The sequence below is a fragment of the Leopardus geoffroyi genome, chromosome X (assembly GCF_018350155.1).
Source record: "Leopardus geoffroyi isolate Oge1 chromosome X, O.geoffroyi_Oge1_pat1.0, whole genome shotgun sequence".
Taxonomy (NCBI): domain Eukaryota; kingdom Metazoa; phylum Chordata; class Mammalia; order Carnivora; family Felidae; genus Leopardus; species Leopardus geoffroyi.
In genome coordinates this window covers 92,662,011-92,684,611 of record NC_059343.1, presented here as the reverse complement: position 1 = coordinate 92,684,611, position 22,601 = coordinate 92,662,011, and the positions used below count along the sequence as shown (strand labels likewise).

General features: G+C 41.7%; 1 protein-coding gene across 1 annotated transcript in view; it reads left to right on the top strand.

The window, feature by feature from the left end:
* Positions 1 to 21,009: 21,009 nt before the first annotated feature.
* TRPC5 (transient receptor potential cation channel subfamily C member 5) overlaps positions 21,010 to 22,601 on the top strand; it is a 267,909-nt gene continuing 266,317 nt past the window's right edge. The window contains exon 1 of the mRNA XM_045471374.1: positions 21,010 to 21,984. The gene's annotated coding sequence lies outside the window, so the exon portion shown is untranslated. The remainder of the gene's footprint in view (positions 21,985 to 22,601) is intronic.

The following is a 22,601-nucleotide window of genomic DNA, read 5'->3' as shown; positions in this document are numbered from 1 at the left end:
ATCTACAATAGCGTCAAAAAATAAAATACTTCGGAATAAATTTAACCAAGGAAGTGAAAAATATGTACACTGAAAACTGTAAGACATTGATGACAAAAAAATTGAAGAAGACAAATAAAAGGAAAGATATCCTGTATTCCTGGATTGGAAGAATTAATATCATGAAATATCGTGAAAATGTCCATACCACCCAAAGTTATGTAGAGATTCAATTTAATCCCCATCAAAATTCCATCAGCATTTTTTGCAGAAAAAAAAATCTCTAAAACTTGTATGGAATCACACAAGATCCTGCATAGCCAATGCAAAGTTAAGAGAAACAAAGCTGGAAGCATCATCACACTTCCTGGTTTCAAGTTGTATTATAAAGCTATAGTAATAAAAATAGTATGGTATTAACATAAAAATAGATATAGACCAATGAGACAGAATAGAGGGCCCAGAAATAAATCCACACATATAATCAATTAATCTTTGACAAGGGCAGCAAGAATATACAATGGAGAAAGGACAGTCTCTTTAATAAATGGTGCTGGGAAAACTGGATATCCACATAGAAAAGAATAAAATTTTACTCTTATCTTAAACTATACACAAAGATTAACTTGACATGGATTAAAGACATAACTGTAAGACTTGAAACCATAAAACTCCTAGAAGAAAATACAGGGGAAAAGTCTTGGCAATGACTTTTTGGATATGACACCAAAGGAATAGGCAACAAAAGCAAAAAATACAAGTAAGACTACCTCAAACTAAAAAGCTTCTGTACAGCAAAATAAACTATTAATACAATGAAAAGATAACCTACAAAATAGGAGAAAATATTTACAAATCATATATCTGATGAGTTAATATCCAAAATATATAAGGAATTCATACAACTCAATATCAAAAAAGGAAATAACCCTGATTTAAAAATGGTCAAATAAGTTGAATAGAAAATTTCCCCCAAGAAACAACATATAAATGGCCAACAGGTATATATGGTGCTCAACATCTCTAATCATCTGGGAAATGCAAATCAAAACTGCAATGAAATAGCACGTCACACCTGCTAAGATGCCTATCATCCAAAAAAAAAAAAAAAAAGCAACAAATGGTGGTGAGGGTGTGAAGAAAAGAGAACTCTTGTACATTGATGGTGGGAATATAAATTGGTACAGTTGTGGAAAACAGTATGGATGTTCCTTTAAAATTTTAAAATATAACTACCATATGATCCAGCAATCTCACTTCCAGATATGTATCCAAAGGATATGATCAGTACCTCAAAGAAATAGGTACCCTCTCATGTTCATTATAGCATTATTCACAATAGCCAAGATATGGAAACCACCTAAGTGTCAATGGATGAATGGATAAAGAAAATGTTATACACACACACACACACACACACACACACACACCCAACGCATAAAAAAGAAGCCATAAAAAAGAAGGAAGTCCTGCCATTTGCAAAAACATGGATGAACCTGGAGGGTATTATGCTACGTAAAATAAGCCAGAAACAAAAAGACAAATACTGTATGATCTCAATTATATGTAGAATCTAAAAAAGTAAATATCATAAAACCATAGAGTAGAACACTGGTTGCCAGGGGCTGCGGAAGGTGGTGGAGGAGGGAGAGACATTGGTCAAAGCATACGAACCTTCAGTTATAAGATGAATAAGTTCTAGGCATCTAACGTACATCATGGTGATTATTATTAATAATATTTTATTGTATATTTGAAATATGTTGAGAGTATATTTTAAGTGTTCTCCTCCCACACAAAAATGGTAACTATATGAAGTGATGGATGTGTTAGTTCACTAAATCCTAATCAAATAAAACATCACATTGTATACCTTAAAAATCATGTTGTACAACCTAAATATATATAATTTTTATTTGTCATTCACACCTCAATAAAGCTGGGAAAAATTAAAAAGAACATATTTCCATGTCTAGAACTATGAATTCTACATTATTATATTTAATGCCTGTGTTATATATTGTATTTTAAAGATAAACCAAGGGTGCCTGGGTAGCTCATTCAGTTAAGCGTTCGACTCTTGATTTTGGCTCAGGTCATGATCTCACAGTTGTGAGATGGAACCCCACATCAGGCTCCATACTGGGCAGGGAGCCTGCTTGAGATTATCTCTCTCCCTCTCCCTCTGCTCCTGCCCTGTTTGTGCTCTCTCTCTCTCTTTCCCTCTCTCTCTCCATCTCTGAACCTACTATGTCTACAATGTGTCTGAGAGGATGTTAACTGTATGATTTAGACCACAGGCTCTGAAATCAATCTAGGTCTGAATCCTTTAACTTGGGCAAATTACTTACACTCTCAATATTTTCATTTGTAAAACAGCACCGACTTCAGCACCTTCACCAGACGTTGTATAGATGAAATTAATTAATGTATGCAAAAGTGTAAAACAGAACAGTCCCTATTATATAGTTAGCCCTCAATTTTTAAGCTGAGACGTAGTTTCCTAGGTCTGCCATTACAAAGTACCACGAACCGGATGGCTTAAAACAACTGAAATTTATTCTCTCACAGTTTTGGAAGCCAGAGTCTAAAACCAATTTTCTATAGGGCCCTAGTCTCTTCAAAGTTTCTAGGGAGAGAAACTTTGCTTCTTCCTTGCTTCTTCCAGCCCCTGCAATCTCTGCCTCTGTGTTCACATGGCCTTTTCCCCTGGGTCTGTGTTTTTCTGTGTGTCCACCAGTTACTCTGTGTGTCATTCTGTCTGTCCCCTCTTCTGTGTGCTTACCAGTCATTGGATTTAGGGCTCATGCTCATCCAGTATGACTTCGCTTTAATTGCATCTGCAAAGACCCTATTTTCAGTAAGGTCACACTCTGACATTCTGAATGAACGTGAATTTTGAGGGCACACTATTCAACCACCACATAACATTTCTCATGTTGTGCTTTTTCTTTATTCTTTATTTCCTCTTATATTCTTGATTACTCTCACCAGAGATTTTTCAATTTATGTGTCATTTCAAACTCTGACTCTGACATTTACTTATCAGTTTTTCTGGGTTTCTATTTTCTGTCCCATTTCCTCTTTCATCTATAATAATTACTCATGCTTTCCTAATTTTCTTTTTTCCTTTCTAGCTTTGTGATTTTTTTTGGTCCTGTTTGACAAAAGGATTATGTGGGTTTTCCTTTGAATAAAGCATTGCAGGCATTCTCTAATTTGTTAATGTGTTGTATTCATCATTATTATATAAATAATATGTAATTGAAGCTTTGACTTTACCTTTGATCCAAAAACATGTATTAGAGTAAGTTTCTTAAATGTTCTTCCTGCTTTGATTTTGCTTATTTATTTACTTTTGGTTTTTAGTATCTAGGCACATTGACTTGTGATCAGAGAGTATGAGATTATGAGCTATAAACCACCTCTGCTTTTTGTAACATATTAAAGTTTCTTTTGTGGTCATTTGAATACAGAAAAATTATTGTAAAAGTGTCTTGAGCGTTTAGTAAGAATATGTGTTCTGCATAGGACACAAAGTTGTAGACATAGATATATGTACAAAGTCAAACATTAATTATATTATTTAATTTGTTCTCTTTCTTTTTTGTCCATTTGATCTGTCAAAGATGAAGACATTTACACAGCAGAGGCTGCTACTTATCAACCCAACATCCATTCATTTCTTTCTTGTTAATTGCAGAGGCCTGACTTTCAGCTGAGCATACTGTCACCCAAATAAAAGCCCACATTTTCCAGCCTCCCTTGCAGCTGCCATCTGAGTTCTGGCTATTGTGATGTAAGCTTGTGTGGCAGGGGCAGCTCCTTTTCTCCCTTTCTCCTACATGGAATATAGCTATGAAAGCTGGAGTTCAAGCAACCATTTTGGAGTATAAGGCAATACACTAATGATGGCAGAACAGCAACCCATAAGGCCCTGGAAAATCTACATCCAGAATTCTTTCTATAAGGGAGAAATAAGCCCTCATCCAGTTTAAGCCCCTGCTATTTTAGGTTTCTCCTTACATGCAGCCAAAAGTAATTCTAACTAATACAGGTAGGTTAGTGTCTCCCGCTAGGATCAGAAGTTTGTCAATTTCTCCTTGTAATAATCTTTGTTTTTTAAACCGTCATGTTACATTAGTTGGTGCCTGAAAGTTCATGACTCATGTTTACTGTAGACATTAGCTTTTGTCAATATAAAAAAAAATAATGTTTTCTCCCAATTAAAACTTTATGCCTTGCTTTTTTTGAAATTTTTTTAATGTTCATTTATTTTGGAGAGAGAGACAGAGCATGAGCAGGGGAGGAGCAGAGAGAGAGGGAGACACAGAATCCGAAGCAGGCTCCAGGCTCTGAGCTGTCAGCACAGAGCCAGATGCGGGGCTCAAACTCACAAACCATGAGATCACGACCTGAACTGAAGTTGGACACCCAGCTAACTGAGCCACTCAGGCACCCCTAAGCTTTGCTTTTTAAATTCATTTGATAATAATTTTATTTTTTATTCTTTGACAATCTCTTTGTTTCTAACTGTTCTCATTTAAAATCTCAAGCCAATGCAATCTTCTTTTTTTTTATTTTAGAGAGAGAGAGAGAGAGCAAGTGGGAGAGAGGGATAAAGGCGGGGAGAGAGAGAGAGAGAGAGAGAGAGAGAGAGAGAGAGAGAGAGAGAGAATCTCAAGCAGCCTCCACGCTCAGTGAGGAGCACAATGCAGGGCTCAAGCCCATGACCTTAGGGTCATGACTTAAGCTGAAATCAACTGACTGAGCCACCCAGGCGCCCAAAGTAATGCAATCTTATTTCTGCTCCCTAAAACCACTGCACTAAAATAAAATTAACTCTTGTTAATGTCCTTTTATTGCTGAATTTCCTCAGTCTGTTTTCAATCGTCACTATATTTTATCTTTCCAGAACATTTCACACTCTTGTTTTTTAAGATATTGTGTTCTGATTACCTAGCTGAATATACCACAGCCATCTCAAAACTGGATTCATGTTATTCCATTTAAACCTGCTTCCTTCAGTATATCTCATTTTGGTTAATATCTACATAGCCAACCTTCACATGATCCTTCACTCTTCTTTGGAACTTGCTGTGTATTTCCAATTAGTTATCAAATCTTGTCAGTCTTACCTCAAAAATTTCTCTTCAATCCTTTCTGTCATAGTGATTACTTTAGTTTAGACATTCAATGTCTCCTGCTTGGACTATTGCAACAGCTTCGTGGCCCCTTTCACCTCTAGTCTCTGCTTCATCCTCCATAAAGCTACCAATCCCATTCTCTGAAAAATAAAGCCAAAAATATTTGATTACATATCCACCTTCCTTTGAAAATATCTCTGTTGATTCTCCACTGCCAAATTCCTTAGTATGATATACAAATTCCTTGACAATCTGATACTTTCCCTCTTCTACTTCATCTCCTACCATATCTTCCCCACAAACTTCTTATGCTCTAGCTATAGTAGGGTTCTCACATCACTACAAAATATGCTTTTAGTAAATCCTTTCCTGGCTTCATATTTTTGTACATGTTGTTCTCTCTGCATAGAATATATTCTCTACATTTTTTCTTCAGCATACTCATGAATCCTTCAATCCCCAGTTAAAATATCACATTTTCCATGAAACCTTCCCAGACTCCCACAGATGGAGTTAGTAACTAGTCATTCTTTCTCCTCTATACTCCCATTACTTTGGCCACATCACTGATGTGGCATGAATAATGTTGTGATTATCTTTTGCAGTGTCTGTTTCCCTCTGACAGCTCTTAAGCTTATTGAAGCCAGAAACTATCTTATTCAAATCTAGGATCTAGCACAGTGTCTGGCTTAAAAAAGGGACCCATAGCCAGGGCCAGAATGAAGAAGATTCCTGGTCCTCAAAACAACTACCCCCTCCCAGCTCACTAATAACTAAAATGCTACCTTCCCACCTTGGGCTTAAGGCACTCACTAATGTTAAAATGTGTCTCTGGGATGGTCCAGGAGTGCTCATAGTCATTTTCCAGATATTTTCCAAAGAACACATTTAGAGGGGTACAAAAAGTGAATTTGCAGCTCTAGGCACCTATTGGGAGAAAACAGATAACATCCTTTGTTGGCAGAAACGATAACATCCTTTGTTGGCAGAAACTTTGTTTTTCTTTCACTATAGCCTTATATCATCTTGGTAGATAAAAATGAAGTAACTCATCCCTTTTAAAATAAATAACCATGATTCTTTTAGTTGAATCTACTGCTATGTATTCCCTTCTAATTTTCCCTTCCTGTAAATTCCATGAGGACAGGAATTTTTGTTTTGTTCACTGATGTATCCCAATCAATAATCGTTTGTTAAATGAGTGAATCAATGTATATGAGAGTAGGGGTAAGGACGGTTTATTACTTAGATTCAGAGTCCCCACCCTCCTCCAACTATGAAAGAAATCATAACCCATTGAGTTTGCTATAGAACCTTTACCATTAAGGCACACCTCGATTCTACGGCCTCTTCCACATCCGAGTTTGTGATTCTATTAGAATCACCTGATATTGGCATATCTAGGTAGTGTGGAGGGAACTAGAGAACAAATGCTTACTTGGGACATGCCTTAAAATGTCAAATCATGATTGCATCCTCCAATTGTACCCTCTAAGACTACTGTGGATTTATAGGGATATGCACCTGCCTCTAACAGAGGATCTTCCTGGGAATGGCTTTACCCTGTTATCTCCCCATTCTACATCCTTGCTTTTCTATGCAGTGTGAGACTCATACTGTTGGGGCTGGCTGGTTGGTTTGTAGTCTCCAAAGAGGAAAATGGTTATTGGTAACTGTTACACCACATTGTTTAATGTGGCTTTTAAGGCACCGATGAAGCTCCTATCAGGTCACTCTGCTTATGAGTCTAATGTCACTCATTATTAATACAACTTTTGAGGATACAGCTGATATATTTCCCATCAGCCTCTTGCGAAACAAAGTGGGCTTCAGAAAACATGGCCTCCCTGCTGATGACCTGGCTGAGTCTGAGGATGTCACTGCTGATGTACTCAGCATAGCCTTGGTAAGAATGGGTCACAGATGACGGAAATAAAACCACTCAAGCTGACAACTGGGATGTCTATAGTTGGTTGAGATTTTATATCTGAAAATAATCAGAGATCGGTACCCAGCTTTATGGAGAGAAGAACAATACCTAAAAATATAACTATAAGCCTGGTGCTGTTCTAAATATTTTTCAGCTATTAACTGATTTGATCTTCTTAACAAACCTAGGAGGCAGGAAATATTATCATACCCGCTTTACAGATGAAAAAAAAAAACTGAGGCACAGAGATTAAGTAACGTCACATCCATCACTTTGTGGTGGGGGTCACAAATTAAGTTCAGTTAGTCTGGCTCTAGATTCCATATAATCCTTGCCACTTTAAAGTTCATAACTTTCAGCTAAATGGCCTTCTAACCATTCTTGTTATGCACCAATTTCACACTTGATCACCACCATCCCCACCCTCTACACACCAATTCCCGCCATCACCTTTAGTGACATCCATGACTGTATGGATGATCTAACCAACACCCTAACACTTCAGTTCTATTTCCAGTTACCTTAGTCTTCATCGTACCTCAGTCATTCACTCTCACAGTCACACCCTGGACTTTGTTAGACCGGAAACTGCCTCCTCTCTAAAATTAATTTCTGACCCCACGGTCTTACCACAAGCGTCTATCCTTTTTTTTTTTTTTTTTTTTTTTTAGTTTATTTTTGATAGAGACAGAGACAGAGCATGAGTGGGGGAGGGGCAGAGAGAGAGGGAGACACAGAATCTTGAAACAGGCTCCAGGCTCCGAGCTGCCAGCACAGAGCCCAACATGGGGCTCGAACTCCTGAACCGTGAGATCATGACCTGAGCCAAAGTTGAATGCTTAACTGACTGAGCTACCCAGGAGCCCCAAGTGTCTAACCTTATGCTATGTGCACTCTATTGTTCTCAAGATAATGAAGTTCCTCAACCTCATTGAGACCATCTGTTCATTGAGCCCTCTATTTTTACCTTATCCATGGTCTCCACCTGCCTTAACTTGTCTGTATATTGAGCTTGGATTCAACGATCCATCACATCCCAGCTCTCTGGATCCACTGTACTTTTACCACACCCACCTAGCAAAACCTTGGATAGGTTAACCTTTTCTGCACTTGCATTCAGTCTGCTGAGCAGTGTTAGAAGAACCACCAACCTGCTCTCAACACTGCCTGGTGATTCTAGAGTACTCACTTAGCTGGAGCTCCCATCCTCAAAATTACTTTCTACACTGTCTTTAAACCTCCAAATCCTTACACCTTGAGCCCTTCCTCTCAGTAAATGGTCTCATTTCCCAGTACTCCACAGTAAATACAAATAGGTCAGAAGGAAACTGCCCCACCTTTGGGCTATGAAATCTACAAATTTATCTTATTCCACATTGATGCTTTTCCTCCTTCATTTATGTTATAGCAAGAAAGATGCCCCCCTCTTCCCTAAAGCTAATTATGCCCCCTGTTTGGGGATTCCACTATAGGGATTATCTCTTTTTTCCTTCCCTCCTTTTCTATTGGTCCCTTTCTGTCATCATTTAAACCTCTCAAAGGCTCTTCCATCGTAAAAACAAACAAACCCAACTTCACTTGACTCCATATGCCCCACCAACTAGTCCCTCCTTTCATTTCCTCTTTTCTGACAAATCTCTTGAATTTCCTCTTGATATATTTATCCCTTGGCCACCATCCTTAACTGCTGTTGGAATATTACACTATTCTGATTTTTCTCCTCTCTCTCTAGTATTTTCAGTCTCTTTTGTGGCCTTCATTTCACTGCTTGATCTATAAATGTTGGAGGACTACACACAGCGTAGCCCTCTGCCCTTTTCTATTTATATTCTTTCCCTAGATGATATTGAATCACATGGCTTTAGATACAGGCTGACAACTTCCAAATCTTGTCACTGACCTTGATATCTCTTTGGATCCCCAGATTCATATGACCAACTCTCTAACATTTCCCCTTGGATGTCTCACAGGCAACTTAAACTCTTCCTATCCTACCTGAACCCATATGCTTCCTCTCAAATATGCATGTCAGTTTCCCCCATTTCAGTAAAATGGTATCACTATTCACCTACTTGCTCAAGCCAGAAACTTGGAAATTTTCTTTGACACATTCCTCTTCCTCACCCACCATAGTCAATTCATCACTAACTTTTATTGATTATATTTCTTAACTCTCTCATTATTGTGTCCTCTTCTCTACAACCTGACTGTGACTGCCTTACTCTAGGCCACCATTACCTCTTTGTATATTATTTCAGCACCCTCTCAGTTAATCCTCCTGTCTCTAGTGTTCTTCTCCTCTAACCCATTCTCTCTAAACAGAGTGATCCTTTTAACATGGATTGCTGGTCACATAACTCTCCTTCTTCAATGGCTTTTCATTTTTCTTAGAATAAACTTCAAAGTCTCTAGCATGGTAAATTCTCACGTGATTTTACATAATCGCATAATCTAGCCCCTGACTATGCTGGCTACTCTTTTCTCCTTGTAATCTATATTACACTTATTTCACTTCCTAGAATATATCATGCTTTTGCCCAGGAGTCCGCACATACTATTACCTTTATATGGAATTTTCCCCTCAAATCTTCTCAAATCCAAATGACAAGGCAGAATTTCCAATAGATTTTTTATTTTATTTTTTTTTTCAACGTTTTTTATTTATTTTTGGGACAGAGAGAGACAGAGCATGAACGGGGGAGGGGCAGAGAGAGCGGGAGACACAGAATCGGAAACAGGCTCCAGGCTCTGAGCCATCAGCCCAGAGCCTGACTCGGGGCTCGAACTCACGGACCGCGAGATCGTGACCTGGCTGAAGTCGGACGCTTAACCGACTGCGCCACCCAGGCGCCCCATCAATAGATTTTTTTAATGTTTATGTATTTATTTTGAGAGAGAGAGTGAGCAAGTAGTTGGTGGGGGGGAGGGATGAGGGCAGAGAAAGAGGAGACAGAAAATCCTAACTAGGCTCTACACTGTCAGCACTGTCAGCATGGAGCCCGATGTGGGGCTTGCTCTCACAGTTTGTGAGCTCGTCACCTGACCTGAAATCAAGAGTCAGATGCTCAACTACCGAGCCACCCAGGTTCCCCTTGATGTTAATGATTTCATGGAAGTGGAGGACTGAGAGGGAGGAATCCAAGATAAACTTAAGTCTGGGAGACTGAAATAATAAAATTCCTGATTATATTTTACTTACTAAAATAAAATGGGTTTTCTGGGGAAAAGTAGTCAATTTCAGAACAACTGTCTTTGAACATTAAACATTTAAGTGGATAGGTATGGCTGTGGGAAGTAGAGACTAGAGAGGTTGATTTGCATGCCTATGACAGAAGATGAGGAAGTAGGTATAGAGGGAAGTGAGGATTTTCTAGTTCATAGTTATTGCATAAATATATGAAGAATAGATTATTAGCTTTCCCATACTTGTTCTTTACCTTACAGAATCCCAAAGCAGAAGGGGAAAGCAAACACAAAAGAAGGTATAAATGAAGGAATTAGGAAACAAAAGAGATATACAGAAAAAGAATAGCAACATGGTAGTAGTAAGTTCTTCCTTATCAGTAATTACTTTAAATGTGAATGGATTAAAATATCCAATTAAAAGACAAAGATTGACAGAATAGATTTAACAAAAAAACATAATCCAAGTATATTCTGTTTTTAGGAGATTCACTTTAGAGCCAAAAACACAAATAGGTTGAAAGTGAAGGAATGAAAAGATATTCTATGCATATAACTACCAAAAAAAAAGCTGGGGTGACTATACTCATAACAGAGAAAATAGACTTTAAGTAAAAAAATGTTACAAGGGACAAAGAAAAATACTATACACTGATAAAAGAGTCAACTCATCAAGAAGATCTAACTATATAAAAATATATACACCAAACAACAGAGACCCAAAATAAATGATTCAAGAATTGAAGGGAAGGGGGCACCTGGGTGGCTCAGTCGGTTAAGCCTCGGAATCTTGATTTCTGCTCAGGTCATGCATGATCTCACGAATCATGAGTTCAAGCCCCACATCAGGCTCTCCACTGACAGCACAGAACCTGCTTGGGATTCTGTGTGTCCTTCTCTCTGCCCCTTCCCTGCTTGCATTTTCTCTCTCTCAAAATAAATAAATATACTTCAAAATAAAAAGTTACTGAATGCTTTAAAAAATAATTGAAGGAAGGGGCGCCTGGGTGGCTCAGTTGGTTAAGCGGCCGACTTCAGCTCAGGTCATGATCTCACGGCCCGTGAGTTCGAGCCCCGCGTCGGGCTCTGTGCTGACAGCTCAGAGCCTGGAGCCCATTTCAGATTCTGTGTCTCCCTCTCTCTCTGGCCCTCCCCTGCTCATGCTCTGTCTCTCTCTGTCTCAAAAATAAATAAACATGAAAAAAAAAATTAAAAAAAAATAATTGAAGGGAGGAATAGTTCTAAAATAATAGCTGGTGACTTCAATACCCCACTTTTAATAATGGATAGAACAATGAGACAAAAATTGAATAAGGAAAGAGAAGACTTGACTAATAGTATAAGCCAACTAGATGTAAAAGATATATGCAGAATACTCCACTCAACAACAGCAGAATACACATTCTTCTCAAGTGCATATGGAACATTCTCCACAATATACCATAGGTTAGACCATACAAATCTCAATAAATTTTAAAATATTGAAATCATATAAAGTATCTTCACCAACTACAATGGAATGAGGCTAGCAATAGAAATCAAAGACACAAGGAAAACAGGAAATCTCAGAAACACATAAATTCAACAGCAAACTCTCAAACAACAAAAATATCAAAGAAAAAATCACAAGAGAAAATTTAAAAATACTTTAAGAATAAAAATGAATATACAGTATACCAAATCTTATGTGATATAATGAAAGCAGTGCTCCAAGGGACATTTATATCACAAACATTTATGTTAAAAAAGAACTCAAATCAATAATCTAACTTTACACTTTAAAGAACTAAAAAAAAAAGAACAAATTAAACCCAGAGTTAGCAGAAGGAAGGAAATAATAAAGATTAGAGAAGCGATAAAGCAGAGAATAGGAAAAAAAATAGAGGAAGTCAACCAAAGCAAAGGTTATTTCTTTAAAAAGATCAACAAAATTAACAATATTTATAGTTAGATTGACTAAACAAGGGGGGGAGACTCAAATTACTAAAATCAGAAATTAAAATGGGGACATTTTACTACTAATCCTACAGAAATAAAATGGGTTATAAGAAAAAATGAATAGCTTAAATAACAAAATAAAATGGAAACATTGCTGGAAACACAAACTATCAAAACTAACTATAGAAGAGGGGCGCCTGGGTGGTGCAGTCGGTTAAGTGTCCGACTTCAGCCAGGTCACGATCTCGCGGTCCGGGAGTTCGAGCCCCGCGTCGGGCTCTGGGCTGATGGCTCAGAGCCTGGAGCCTGTTTCCGATTCTGTGTCTCCCTCTCTCTCTGCCCCTCCCCTGTTCATGCTCTGTCTCTCTCTGTCCCAAAAATAAATAAACGTTGAAAAAAAAAAAAAACTAACTATAGAAGAAACATAAATTCTGAACATATTTGTAAAAAGTAAAGGTATTGATCAGTAATCAAAAACATCCCCTAATCAAAAATGTCTTAAAGAAAAGCTCAGCACCAGATGGATTCAGTGGTGAATTCTATCAATATTTAAAGTATAATTAAAACTAATTGTTGTTAAACTGTTCCAGAAGGTAGAGAATACTTCCTAACTCATGCTACAAGACCAGCATTACCCTGATACCAAAGCCAGACCAAGAGATTATGAGAAGACAAAGCTACAGACCAATATCCTTTATGAACACAGATGCAAAAATCCTCAACAATATATTATAAACTGAATCCGGAAACATATTAAAAGGATTATATACCATAACTAAATAGGAATTAGCTCAATAATGTAAGGTTGGTTCAAGAAAATCAATCAGGGGTGCCTGGGTGGCTCAGTCGGTTGAGCGTCTGGCTTCAGCTCAGGTCATGATCTCACAGCTTGCGGGTTCAAGCCCCACATCAGGCTCTGTGCTGACAGTTTAGAGCCTGGAGCCTGCTTCGAATTCTGTGTCTCCCTGTCTCTCTCTCCTCCTCCCCCACTCATTCTCTCTCTCTCTCTCTCCCCCAAAACTAAATTTTAAAAATATTAAAAAAATTTTTTAAGGAAATCAATCAATGTAATATACCACATTGACAGAATGAAGGAAATCTACATGATGATCTCTGCTAATGAAAAAAGATCATGTGACAAAACTCAACACCCTTTCATAATAAAGAAAACACTTAAAAATTAGGAATAGAAAGTAATTTTGTGAACCTGATAAAAGAGCATTTGTGAAATACCCATATATAACATTATACTCAATTACAAATAATTGAAAGCTTTTCCTCTAAGATTAAAAATAAGACAAGGATGCCCACTTTTTCACTTCTATTCCACATTGGACCAAAATTTCCAGCCAGGACAACGTGGCAAGAAAAAAGAAACATACGGCATTCAAATTGGAAAGGAAGAAATAAAACTATCTCTACTTACAGATGGTATGATCTCATATAAAGAAAACATCCTAAAGAATGAACAAAACAACCATTAGAGCTAATGGACAAACTAGACAAAGTTGTAAGATCAACATGCACAAATCACTTATATTTCTATATATTAGGAATAAAACACCCATAAAGGAAATTAAGGAAACAATTTAACTTTTCAATAGCATTTAAAAGAGTAAAATACTTAGGAATAAACTTAACCAAGGACATACAAGACTTGCACACTGAAAACTATAAGACACTCCTGAAAGAAATTAAAGAAAACCTAAATAAGTGGAAAGACATTGTGTCTCAGATTAGAAGACAATATGGTTAAGATGGAAATACTCCTCAAAGTGATCTACAGATTCAGTGTAATCACAACTGAAATCCCAATGGCCTTTTTTGATGAAATGGAAATGTTGACCCTCAAATTTACATGGAGTTGGGAGACCCTGGTTAGCCAGCTCAATCTTGAAAAGAAGAACAATGTTGGAAGCCTCACACTTCCTTATTTCAAAACTTCATACAAAGCTATAGTAATTAAAAGAGTGTGGTACTGGAACATGGATAGACAAATTAGACCAATTGGGGTAGAAATGAGGGTCCAGAAATAAACCCAAACATCGATGGGCAAAATGATTTTTGATAAGGTGCCAAGACCATACAATGGGGAAGGAATAATTTTTTTCAAGAAGCCATGCTGGGACTAGATATCCACATGCAAAAAACAAAAAACAAAAAAAAAAAAAAAAAGAAAGAAAGAAAGCAGACTCTAATCTCACATCATAAACAAAAATTAACTCAAGATAAATCAAGACCTAAACATAAGAAATAAAAGCATAAAATGTTTGTAAGAAAACATCAAACTTTATCAAAGTTATAAATTTTTCCACATCAGAGGATACGACCGAGAAAGTAAAAAGACAACCTACAGAATGAGATAAAATATTTACAAATCATATATTGGATTAGGGTCTAGTGTCCAGGATTTGTATATAAATAAGTCCTACAACTAAACAACTAACAGACAACTCGATTTAAAAATGGTCAAAAGACTTAGATATTTTTCCACAAAATATAACATTGGCCAACAAGTACATGAAAAGATGTTCATGTAATTATTAGGAAATTCAAATCAAAATCCAAATAAGAAATCACTTAACACCCACTGGGATGGCTGTAATGTAAAAAAAAAAAAAAAAATGGAAAATAACAATGTTAGCAAGGATGTGGGGAAATTGAAACATTATTGGTGGGACTACAAATGGTACAGCCACAGTGGAAAACAGTTTGGTGTTTCCTCAAACAGTTAAACATAGAATTACCATATGACCCAGCAATTCCACTCCTAGGTATATACAGATATTCAAATACTTGTGCAAAAATGTTCAGAACAGCATAATTCATTACAACTAAAAGATGAAAACAATCCAAATGCTCATCATCTGATGAACTGATGTAAACAAATTTTTCTATGAGCTGAATGTGTCTCCTCCCCCCAAATTCATGTGTTGAGGCCATAATCCCCTATGTGGTGGCTTTTGGGAGTAGGGCCTTTGAGAAATAATTAGGTTTGGATGAGGTCATGAGAATAGAGACCCCATAATGGGATTAGTGCCCTTATAAGAAGAGACCAAAAAGTGCACTCTCTCTCTCTCTCTCTCTCTCTCTCTCTCTCTCTCTCATTCTCTTACACATAGTCCAGCTGCCATGTTAGGACACAGCAAGAAGGCAGCCATCTGCAAATCAGGAAAAGTGTGCTCAGCAGACAGAATCTGCTGGCATCTTGATCTTGGAATTTCCAACCTCAAGACTGTGACAAATAAATATTTATTGTTTAAACCAGTCAATCTATGGTATTCTGTTACAACAGCCCAAACTGAGACAGTAATATCTCCATACAATGAAATGTCATTCAGTCATAAAAAGGAGTGAAGTACCAACACATGCTAGAACACAAATAAACCTTGAAAACTTGCTAAGTGAACAAGGCAGATGAAACAGGTCACATTGTATGAGTCCCCTTATATGAAATATCTAGAATAGCTGGATCCCTAGAGACAGAAAACAAATTAATTGTTGTCAGTGGCTAGGGAAAGGAGGAATGGGGAATGACCGATTAAGGGTACAGGATCCCCTTTTGGGGTGAAGATGTTTTAGAACTAGCTTTAGATGAAGTTTGCACAACATGTAAAGGTACTAAATGCCACTGAACTGTACATTTTTAAGATGGTTACTTTTATGTTATGTCTGTCCCCTGAATACAAAAAAAAAAAGGCAGAAATGGAAGAGAAAGGAAATGAGCAATTACTGAGTTACTGCTACATACTAGACTCCATGCTAAGCTTACGTATTATCCACTTAAATCCACTAAACAACTCTGAGAGCTATTATCCCCATTTGAGAGATGAGCAAACCAAGGTTCACATGACTTTGTTTTTACAACTAATAAGACACGGAGCTGGAATTAAGACCAAGGTCTGTTGACTCCAAAGCTTACACTCTCCAGCACAACCCACCCTCCAGAAACCTTCCATAGGTAGCCCCTCACTACTCTCTCCATGAGGGTCCATGTTATTGATCAAGAATACAACACAGCTCACCAGATACTCCTTCAAACCAGCCAACCCTCCAGAGAAAAATACTCAAATTAAACATTTCATTTTTGTACCAAGCCCTCCTTGAAAAAAAAAATTGCCTATTCTTGAAAAGGCAGGAGAAACCAACTTTCTCTGTGCTACCCTGGCCTCCACAGATTTACAAGTCCTGACCTGCAGCTGGGGTGATTTCAGGGGCCTCAGGAAGTCTTTACATGAAAGAAATATTTGTCCCGTCATGCTTTCATTTTCCTGAGTAAGTATAGATAGAGGCTTTTGTTTTTGTTTTTGTTTTTGTTTTGACAATTGGGACAAAAAGGCTGAAGACAAAGGTACTCCTAAGAGAGAAAGCACTGGTATTTTGACTAGGGCAGATCATATAATTCCACGAGGGCAGATTTTAATAAGCGAAGAGGGTGGGGGCAGACACGATAAAAACTAAACCTGCCCTTCCTGAGGCCACACAGGGAGTCAGTCACAAAGCAGCAAGACTTGATCGGGGTCTTGTTTCTGTCACTAACTATCAGGGAACTTCAGGCAAGGCCCAATGTTCTCTAAATGTTCTGTGATGGTGTAAATCCCGCTTTATAAACTAGCCCAGGGCCAGCTGCATTTGCATTCCTATTAATGGTAGGCACAGCAAAGTCCTTAGCCAATCCATAAACTGTGGTTGTGTTTACACTTCTTTTATTAAGATTAATTGCTATTCGAGGCCTTATGCCTTGATTACAGGGATCCTGTTGTGGTAGAAGAATTGGAACACACTCTGGAAATGTGAAACCTGTTTTCAATTACTTACAGCCATTCATGGTCCCAATTCAGGCAAAACTTTTATTTAAATAAATAATTGGCCTTGGCCCGAGAACCATAATTCATGGACCTACAAAGTTTAAATGTGCCGATCGGTAGTCCCTGTGTTAGGTTTTCACAAGTGACATGTTGCTATCTACATATGCATGGTATTGGGCTAAGACTTATTCAAAACAGGTGACACTGATGTAGGTGTGGCTCACCGGACACTCATTTTCAAGGCAGGAGCTTACTCAGCTGATTTTGGACAGATATTCCACACTTCCTCCTGCATTTTCCTTTGCTGAAATCCTGATCAGGATCCTACCACTCACATTAGTGTTGTTTGACTTCCTGGGGCAGAGATACTGCTGAATGTTACAACCCACAATCAACACTCCAGAGTATTTGAAGAAGCCTCTCTTCTTCCATTCCATTCCTTTCCTTTGTCTTTGCCACTGTGGAGGATTTCTCTAACTTGCCGGTGGACTAGAAGCCCTTTCCTTTGTAAATAAAAAACTGTCCTTCAAACTGTTCAATTTGTCAAAGCCTTTGTGATGCTGTGGTCACTTTAATGCTGGATACATTCAATGCCGGATAAGGGTCATATAGAGAAAAGCCACAAATAATTCAATGTTAAAGGTATGGTGATTAGCAACACACAGAACAAACTCCCTAAGGCAGAACCTTAAAGAATAAGTCACTGTTTGAGGACAAAGGGGAAATAATAGGGAGAAAGCCAGGTTGGATTCAGTCCAGAAACTAGTTATCCAAGAAAATCTGTACCCCTTTTCCTTTGGGGACATAAAGGTCAATAGTTCCTTAGTATATTGAAGGCTGGAATTGTGCCTCACAGATCTTTGCTCTAGTCAGCTCCCTAGTATAGTGAGTGCTCGCTCACCAAAAGTTAGATGGTGATGGGGAGGTGGCAATGATTATAACAATGAGTTCAATCATTTGACAAAATGTATCAATCCATACAAACTTCTTTTCACGCTGTTTCCTCACAAAATCTCCCATATTTTCTGAGAGTCTGTTCCATATAAGATCTGGACACGCCATGTGGGTAGAATTAAGGTAAAATATGGTCTGTGAAATACGGACACCACCGTCAATGGCTGTGGTACTTGATGGGGAGGGGGGACGGGGGGGGGGGGGAGGAGGATTCTGCCCCCTAGGGGACATTTGACAATGTCTGGAGACATCTGGGGTTGTCACAAGGTGGGGGTGTTACTGTCATCTAGTGGACAGAGGCTAGAGATGCTGCTAAACATCCTGCAATCCCAGGACAGCCCCTCACCATTAGGAATCGTGTGGCCCATGATGTCAGTACTGCCCAGGTTGAGAAACCCTGCCTAAAGGGGAAAAGAAAATGCCTTTACTCTCTGGGTTTCTCATATCAATCTCACTTTGCCTCCAATATCACAACAAACTCTGGTCTGTATGTCCCGCTTACCACTCTAGTCAAGGCTGTAGGCATAAAGAGAGTGCCTCAGAATGTTTAAGTCCCAATGGCATTTTGAAGTCCTATCGGGATGGTGTTTCAACAGGCCAGGCCATGTGAGTAAACCTCGCCTAGCAGCCAGGTAAATCTACCTTAAATTACTCGAAACCACTTCCATTTGGGACTTTGAACCACTTCTGCAGCTGTAGCCTCTGGTTGCAAACTGCCTGAGGAGAATTCAAAGAAACATTCTCAGCCACCAACTAGAAAACTTGAGTGTTTCCATATTCACAGAGAGGATGAACCTCCCAGCCCCAAGGCTCGCAAACAACCTAGGCCAGCTCAGGCTCCCGCCCAAGTCTGCTTCTCAATTGCATTAGGAGATCCCCCAGTAGGTTTGTCCTGGTATTGGTATAGTGATGCCTGACATTTGCATGGTGTGCTTTCAACTTTGGAGAGGATTTTCTTTTGTATGTCTTTGGTCTCCTGAAGAGGTTAGTAGGGTAGGGTGGGCACAAGAAGAAAATCTGGGTCTTATGCACAAATCCACTGGAAAAACACCACAACTCAAAAACACCCATAATCTCCATATGTTAAAGGCAACTGCACTATAGACAAGGCCTTTGAAGGAGAAGGCTCACAAGAAAAGGACTTTTCTTCTCTCCCTGTGTGTTGTTCCTGGTTATATCCTAGGCTTGGCTTAGAAGCCTCAGCTAAACTACCCTTTGGCCAGAGAAAGGGAGATGCGCCGAGGTCTTGTCCAGAGCCACATAACCTACTCACCCCTCTAGCCAAAAGAGGGACCCGCTCAATCGCAACATTGACCTCTTTTGTCTGGAAGGCTGTATGTACATTTGAGGTTGTTGGCCACAGTAAAACTCCCTTTGAAAGGGAGAAAGGCAGAAAGGTTTAAACACTTCAGGAAGTACATTAGGCCATGATGTAGATGAAAAAAAAATCACTCGATTCTGGAACCGTTCTGCCTCACCCTTGTCCCTCCTCGCTCACACAAACACACACCCTTCATCCCCCAGGCAATACTTTTCTCTGATGCCTTGCTCCCACACAAAGCTTCAGACTCTCCAGAATATTGGGCCACCTCAGGGTGAAGGAGACTGAGGACAACAGAAAAACTTGTCTTGCTCGGTGCCCCGAGGGACTTTCCCAGGGTAGCCTAGGAGAGTTGCTAGGGCTCACACTAGACATAACTACGCCAGCTTCAATGACAAGGCAATGCAACACTTGGCCATTTAGACCGGGCAGAAGGTTCTGGCTGCTTCTGGAGGTCGACTCGGGCTCACAGCGTGCGTGCAGGCGACAGCTGAAAGAACAGTGGAGCATTCTCTGAGCTCCGGATTACTGTGGGAATCGGTAGGGAAAAGGGTTTCAGGTACCAGCCCAGCGCTCAGAAAGGCAGAGCCTCGCACCCTCCTTTCCGAAGAAAGGTAGTGAAGGAGATAAAAGACAAAGCCGAGCTTTGGGGCTGTGCGGTCGGGCCACGACATGCTGCTAGCTAGTGGACCTGAGTGCCCGCAGGTTGCAGGTAGTAGTCGCAGGCTTGTGGTGGGGGTGGAGCATTTAGGCTGGTCCCGGGAAGGTTCAAGACGGTCTGCGTTCTGGGCGCTAAGTATAAGGTCAGAGATGGGGAGGGTGGGGGTGGGGGGGCTGCCTCACGTGACACAAAGGCGCAAAGATCAAAGAGTCGCCCAAGTGTCCGGTGACGCTGCCCCCCCCCCCCCACAACACACACACATAGAAGCCACTGCCACCACTAAGCAACTTACTCCCTCATCCTACAATAGCACTATCCGTCCCCACTCACCACCCCGCTTCAATCTAGGCTGGTCTTGGCAGGACCGACCCTAAGGGTGAGAGGGACACCAATGGGGAAATTGGGCTAGCTCCCGGGCTGCCCGCACTGGGTTACACTAGACCCGTCAAGGACCGAAGCCAGCCCAGACGACCCCAGGTCAGCCCCTGGCGACTCAGGGTCCCACTGTCCGGCTGTCCACGGCCGCTAGCACACGCTCTCACTGGCTCAACTACCCTTCCCCTGGGACGACCCGTGGCTGCCAACGCAGCCCCACCAGCACCAGCACCGGGCCTGCGCTGGGAGGGGTGGGGGTGGGGGGGGTCACTGTCCAAAGCAAGGGGTACTCAAGCCAAGGGGGCAAAAAAGAGGCTCTGCAAGCCAACCGCCCCGAGGCGCTCCGGTCGCCTCTACCCGCGCCCGCGCTCGCCCCCCCCCCCCCCGCCCCAGTCTCTGCCACCACCCAGGGGAGGGGGAGGCCCGGGGAGAGCAAACGAACGAAACAGAAAATTCCGTACCGAGGGGGGAGAGATGAGGCGGTGGGACGGGGCAGCGGGGGCTGACTTGGGGCTGCGGCTGCGGCTTCCTTCCACCCCTGGCCACCGAGCTGCAGAGAAGGCAGTAGCTGCTGCCCCTGCAGGCTGCCCCGTCCTCCCTCTTTCCCTCCCCCTTCCCCGCCTCCCCCGCCCCGCCCCGCCCGCCCCTGCCGAGAGCTGGGGGTGTGTAAGGCCTTGGCCGGCCGGGGCTGGGGGAGGTGAGAGGTGCTTTAGCCATCCGCCGCTTTCTCCCCCTCCATACACACACACACACACACACACACACACACACACACGCACACCCCTCAACCGCGACGGGTTCTCCGCAGCTCGCAGACACCCTAAGGGAGGGAGAAAGAGAGAACGGGAGCAGAGGGAAGCCGGGAGCAGATAGAAGGGAGAAGGAAGAGCTCAGGGTTGGACATTTTTGGAGCTAGGGGTGGGGAGGAGAAAGGGAGCGTACCTCCTCGATTTTCCCCTCCCCACCCCTCTCTGCTTTTCTCTCCCTTTCGTTGTATAGCATTTTCCAGAAGCGGCAGCAGAAGGGGACAGAACCCTTTAGCCTAGAAAGATTTGGAGGGGTGGCCGGGTCTCCCGCCAGCCGCTACCTGGCAGCTGGAGCTGGGGTGTGCGTCTGTGCATGTCAGAGTGTAAATGCGGTTCTCTCTGTGTGCCTCGCTCTCCCTGTCTCGCTCTCCCTGTCTCTTCTCTCTTTCTCTCTCTCTCGCTCACACTCCCGTGCCGGCTCCCCTTGTCCGTTTCCCCGTGTCAGTTTCTTCCCCTGCTCCTGCTGTGCGGCTGGCGGCGTGAAGGGCGTGCGTGCCCTCGGAGCCGCCCAGGTGGGGTCAGACAGCGGGGAGAAGCGAGAGAGCACACGGCAGGGGGCGGGTGGCGCCAAGAGTTTGGGGGCGCTGACGGAGGCGGAAGGTGAGGAGGGCCGGCCGGCCACAGGGAAGTTTGGGGATAACTGAGGAGCGAAGGGAGAAAAACCAAGGTAGGACCAGCACTTGTGCCTCTCGCCGCACCCCGCCCCTTTCCCGGTGCTGCTCTGCCCACCGCTGGGCAGCCTCCAGGCCCGGGGCTGTCCCGGGCGGCTGCTGTTTGCGCGCCGCCGCCGGTCGGAGACCGAGTCCGGTAAGGCGGCCGCACCGCGCGCCTTGGCTCGCGGACACCAGACGACGCAGATCCGAACAGACCGCTCGGCCCGGGGTAAGTCGACAGGCGGCCCTGTGCCCTGTGCTTCGCTGCAAGAGAGCACTGCCATAAGGGGTGGCGAGGTGCGGGTTAAGTGAGGGTGCTGGGATGCTGAGGGCTGGGAGGCGCTGGCTGGCTGGCTGGCTGTGGGCTGGGGTAGTGGGGAGCAGAGCAAAGCCAGCAACAGATTGTTTTGGGACACAGGAAGAGAGATGCGATGGGGGTACAGCTCTCAGGGGTGTTAGGACAAGGTGGCTCTTGGCAATGACCAAAACATCGTTTTCGTTCCGGATGCTCTCCTAAACCAGAGCTCTGCCCTACCCCCTGGACAGTGATCTGCTCCATCCCTGAGGAAGTATCCAGCTCCCTGGGGAGCCTGCTCCCAGGCTTCCTCAAAATCCTCCTGGGAGATGGGCATGGGAATAAGGACCTTGGCCCTTTTGCCAAAAGCCACTTTAAGATACAGAGAGCTGGGGTGAACTCATGAGAGTCCTTTTACCTTCTTTTTGTTTTATATCTTTCAAACTTAAGAAATGACCAGATTCATTTTTCTGGCTTCCTTAAAGGCACTAGGAAAGGCAAATGGGGGGGGGGGGACATCAGTCAGATCTCTGCTCTAAAGGGAACACCCC